Below are 6,000 nucleotides of genomic sequence, written 5' to 3'. Positions count from 1 at the left end.
TACTTTCATAAATATACATACTTTCATAAATATACATACTTTCATACATATATGCAGTGAAATGAGATGATGCACATGCAACGTAAAGCAGTTAGTGAATAGAATAATATAAATACAATTTAATAAAAATAAAATAAGACTCAAAAAGATAATACAGAGTGGGGGTACAACATAGAAGTAAAGGGAATAGTACGTATCTCATTGGGTATCTCGTCACATATATCATCAGGTATCTCATCATCTTGTCACTATCGCTTCACGTATCTCATCAGGTATGTCATCATGCACATCATCACGTATGTCATTACGTATCTCGTTGTGTATCTCATAACGGATGTCATCACAAATGTCATCAGGTATCTTGTGTATCTCATCACATATCTCATCATCTTATCACTATCTCTTCACGTATTTCATCAGGTATCCCGGTGGCACAACTCATACTCAGTACATACACCACACAATAGGCCTCAGGCTTGTGGGACGGGTGGGGTGCGAGTTACGTGGGTGGGGATGTAGCAGGTGGCTGCGATCTGCCTGTCACACTCCTGCCCCAACGTGCTTCTCGTCCGTCCCGAAATTTTAATCCCACTCATATTAGCTCAGAACACATACTCGCACACCTACTCTGAACAACACTCCACCAGACCAGGGTCTGCGGGGCAGGAGGGTGCGAGTGATTCGGGTTTGACTTGCCTGAAGGACTCGTTCCCCCAATTTTCACTGCAAGTGCCAACAGCACACATTTAGCACTGGGGTTTTCCAGGGTGTCGCCGGTCGTTGGTGGGTCGGTGTGCGGCCGTGGTTGGCCGAGGGGCGGCCGGGTGGACCCCCTGCTGAGTGGGCTGGAGTCCTGACGGCTTGTGCCTGGTGGCTGAAAGTGTGCTGTGATCTGGCGGGGCTGCAGAGAGCGTTGCTGGGTGCCTTCCGGGGCCCCTGGGAGGGCTGCTTGCTGTGTGGGGTGTGCGGGGCGGCTGTCGGCCTTTTGCTCCTGCTGCGCCGCTTGTCTGCGGCGGGCGCCCTGGGTGCTGGGGGTGGCCTGCCCTGGGAGCCCGGGATCCGGGCCCGCGTTCCATGCCTGGCACTCGCGGCCTGGGCTCTGTGCCGGCGGCTGTGTCTTGTGCCTGCACCTGGGGTTTGGTTGTATGTGTGCGCCCCTGGGGTGTGGGGTCTCCTCCTGCTCCCTGGGACTGGGTCATGCTCCGATGGGGCTGGCCATAGAGGTTGCTCCACGGCCCTCTGCCTTCTCTGGGGGCACCGGGGGTCTTGTGTGGCCGCAGGGCAGGGGGTGTCTACAAAGCTGCGGAGTTCGGGAAGGGGCTTCGGGGCCCTTTCCACTGCTTTGTGGCGCCATGAGATAATTCCAACCTTCTACACCAGAACCACTTGAGATAAGTCATGTACACTCACCGGTGGACACCTCACACACAAACACACACACACACAGCCCAGCTCCCTCCTGGTTGCTTTCCTCTCCTTTTCTCCCTCATTTTCTGCCATAACTCTGACAGGAAGAGGCCAAGTGACCAGTAGTAGTTCCAGTTTTCCTGGAGCTAATTCACTGTTTTTCACTACATGTTGTCGTCCAATGTTTATGTTTTAGTGTAAATGTTGTTTGTTTCTATGTTTATTTTTCTCACCCGTGGTGATTCTCCCTCTTGCAGTAGTGATCAGTTGTTTATAGACCCAAACATGCTAAATAGTTCTTCAAAGATGGTGGTTGGTGGTGGTTCTCCATAACCAAAAGCTGTGCTCTGCTCATTCCACCGCTCGTCACAGGACAGAGTTATTGCAGCAGTTGTTTATGATTAAAGAATAAATAAAGAGTTGAATTGCAGGTTGACAAGTTGAGCTCCACTTGCAACTAACTCTGTCCTAGATGCAATGAAACAAATACTCTGTTGTATGTGCAGCACGCTGACAGTACATGGGTAAATAAATAAAAGAAAGGTATCTCATTAGGTATCTCCTAGCTGACTCATCACCTATGTCATCAGGTATCTCATCACTTATATCATCGTGTATCTCATCACGTATCTCATTGTGTATCTCATCAGGTATCTCTTCACGTATGTCATCAGAACTCACCAGGTATCTCTTCAGCTATCTCATCAGGTATCTATTCAGGTATCTCTTCACGAATCTCATCAGGTATCTATTCAGGTATCTCTTCACCTATGTCATTGCGCATCTCATCGTCCATCTCATCACGTATCACCACAAGAGATTGTAAAAAATAGATATAGAACTCTCACATAAGCCTAGCCTGGCGGGGCGATATTAAGTCATAAAACGTGGACGTCAGACGCCACAGAAGAACATGAGCAGCGTGTTGAGCTTCTGCATAATATTCGGACACAACACTGTACGGACACCGGACGACGCCCTAGTGGAGACATGGAGAACTACACCATGTCGCTGGTCCTGTAGGTTCCTGACGCAGGGGTCAGGGTTAGGGTCAGGGTGGGGGTCAGGGTTAGGGTTAGGGTTAGGGGTGAAGTCAGCGTTTTTAAGAAGCTCCGTTTTACTTCCTCCACATGAATACACAAAAAACTGAGCTTTGACAAACCTCTACCCTGGAAGGAAAGGAAAGCTCAGTTTCTGGTTCCTAAAACTTATTTTTTGATGTGCAAAATTCTGAAGCAGCCAAAAAAAAATATTTACTCCATGTTTTCCTGGGCGTTTAGCAGAAGTGGAGACCGGAGTTAAGGGATGGAATGCTTGGAATGCAACACCAGCATTGTTGTTTTCCTTAAATGACTCATCCGTGGGTTCTCTGCGCCGACGCCCTGGGCACAGACGGGGACGATAAACACCGTGAAATAAGAATTCAACGAGAATCTGGTGGAATAATGAAGCAACTGAACTGCAGGAAACGTGTTTCACGCTAAACTGCCATTACAGGCCAAGGCCACAAACCTTTTCAAAACTCATTTTGATGATTTTGATGCGATAAAAACAAACCGGAGGCTTTTTCACGGACGTTACAGGGAAAGACAGAAAGAACATGACGTCTTCCCTCTGTGCCATGGAAACGTTTCCACCTCATCTCAGGCTTTAAGGTGGATTCTGCTCAAATACAATGTGAACCTTGTCCTGTAAAAGCACTGTTAAGTTTGACAAACTGCAACAAATTAATTCACATGCCACTTTAATTGCACATATCTGTACATACATAGGCATATTCCTTCTATCTATTCCATTTTATTTCATTTTATTTTTATTGTATTTTATTCTATATATTTTTATCTTATTCTATAAGTATTCAACTTACTGTATTACGTTTTAGGAGTCAGTTAGTCGGTCTATTAGAAAGGAATTCTTTACTTTTATTTCTTTTTTTTCCGAGGACAAGGACCCGGTGATAACCCGTGTGTAATCACCGGGTGCGTTGCATTACATTTCACTGCATATATGTATGGGAGTATGTATATGTATGTGACAAATAAAAAATCTTGAATCTTGAGAACTTTATAAATGGACTTGTCGTGACTCCTATCCCCACTTTTCGTTTCACTCCACAGTTGAGAGTCTGTCTCTAAAATGAATGAAGTCTTAAATTCACTTTTACAAAAGGGCCTTGAAGGTCATTAATAAGTCTAATTAGTCTAAAACGCAAAGTAACTGTTTTCCATTTCCACCAGCCATTTTGTTGTAATGTCCTAAAAACTCAAATGTCCAGGTTGAGGTTTATTTCAGAATTAAATGTATACGTTTGAAAGTTTTCAGGGAGAGCGAGAAAGAGAGAGACAGACAGAGAGAGAGACAGCAAGAGAGACAGACAGAGAGAGAGGGGGGGGTCAGAGACAGAGGGAAGGAGAAAGATTTTTTAGATAAAAATTAAAACCATTTATCTACATATTTTCCAAGGATATCTCCAACCATACGTATGCATTCAAAAAAAAACAACAATTAAACATCAAACACAACAAAGAAACAAAAAAGTAAATTAAAAATATGAAAAATTTAATAAATAAACAAATACAAATTGAAATTAAAATTAAAAATAAATACAAAACAACAACAAATGAAAACAGCAAACACATAAACATAGATACATGATTACAAGTGTTTACAACATGATTACAAGTGTTACTTCAAAATGGAGCTAAAGAAGATTTCCCTCCACTACAGAACACATGACACCGGAGCAGCACCACTGTTGTGTCAACTCATCCAGGCGGCTCCACCCAGACACCCCCCAAACCCCATCCAGGCCCTCACTAGAGCTGCTCCAGGGTCAGATCTGCTCTTCACCATCATCATCCTACTCTTGTAGATCGACAGCTTTTCTCTCCCCTGTAAGAAGTTCATCAGTTTCCATTTTAGTTGTTTTGTAACCTACACCAAAAATAAAAGCCACGTTGAAGCATTTCTCACTAAAGACAACAAACAGTTCTTTTAGAACGACAAATAAACATTTTAGTCCCTGACGTTCAATGTAACAGTGAAACATGGTTTGCGTTGCTTCACAGAAAGGACGTTGTTTTGTTTTGAGACAGTTGGTTAAAAACGTTGACAAAAGAGTCGACTCCAAGAGACGTGTGATGTCCTCCACTGGAGATCAGCTGCTCTCTGGGATAAAGAGCTTTGTACAAGACTCCCCACAGGGTGCCACGCCTTCACGCCTGTCGTGTCAAAACCTCCTGTTATCTCTTTAAAAGCTTGTAAAACAGAACTAAAACCAAGTTGTGGAAAAGGATCGTTTTTGTAGGAAGTTCTGTTCCATTGCCATCGCTCCTCAGCATCACCAGCTCCTCCTCTCAATGTCTTTTACTCCACCTGTTTAGAATGCCTTTTACTCCACCTGTTTACAACGTCTTTAACTCCACCTGTTTAGAATGTCTCTTGTGTTGCCGTGTGGATCGGAGGTTTAGCAGCTGAGCTGCTGCCTGGGTGTGGTGGAGTCCTGGTGCTGCTACATCCGTTATGTGACATAGCCTGATGTTCCCGATGGAAACCAGCTTCCTGGAAAGTCCTTGTGGGTGGTTGTCCTCCACCTCCAACCTGGCTCCGTGGATCAGAGGCTCCTCCAGTTACCAGTGCAGTGAAGATGCAGGTTCCAACCTTTTCCATTTAAAAAGAGACCATGTTTTAAAAGAGGTAAAAAGGAGGTAAAATGATTATTTTAAAAGACCTAAAATCTGTTAAGAAGAGATTAAAATCCAGCCCAAGTCCTCCTATCCTTAAAATGAAGCTTGTTATCTGCCTCCACGCTATATCACTAGTGCCGGTGACGTAGCGCTGAATGAATTGCAGCCGAAAAGGTTTCAATCCTGCTGTTGAAGCGGATCAGCCCCGATCCTCCTTCCTCTTTGGTAAAAACAAGACACCCTGAGGTTCCCAGTGGAGTTTGTCCCAAAACAAATGAAGCCTTAGACTGAATGTTCCTGATCAGAGCTGCCTCCACACTGGCTGTGCCACAGCACAGAGGCACCAGGTCGTTGATGTTCTTCTTTCGTATATCATCAGATGGCCAACTCAGTGTCATATAGCCACGCCCTCGTCTCCAGTCCTAGGTCAAAAAGGCCAGCTTCTGAGGGTGGGCTGTATAGGGGGCAGCTGGTGATTATGTGCTCGGCAGTCTGTTCAGGTTCGCCACACTCGCATGACGCACTGTCGGATTGGCCCCACTTCTTTAGAGAGGACTTGAAGCGCCCGACGCCAGTACGCAGGCGGTTCAGCGAGGTCCATAGGTGGCGTGGCATGTCTTCTCCTTTTCACCTCCTCCTGGGTCCCGGATGTATCGTTGGATGCGGGAGGGCGCAGCTGACTCCCACGATTGTCTCCAGGATGCTGCCAGCCAGGCGTCCTTGGACAAGTCGTCAGGGATCGACTGTAGCATCTCTTGTGCTGCCTTGTTGTAGGGATGGCGAGACTTGAGCCTGCATGGTGGTGCCGGTGTTGTTGTGGCTTTGTGTAGGATGTGCCAGTCGTTCTTCTGGGCTTTCCTTGCCAGGGCGAGGGTAGCTGCTTCCCGTCGGAGACTGGGTGGGGCGA

The sequence above is a fragment of the Zeus faber genome, assembly GCF_960531495.2.
Source record: "Zeus faber genome assembly, chromosome: 2".
NCBI lineage: Eukaryota > Metazoa > Chordata > Actinopteri > Zeiformes > Zeidae > Zeus > Zeus faber.
Note: the sequence above shows the minus strand (reverse complement) of the source record.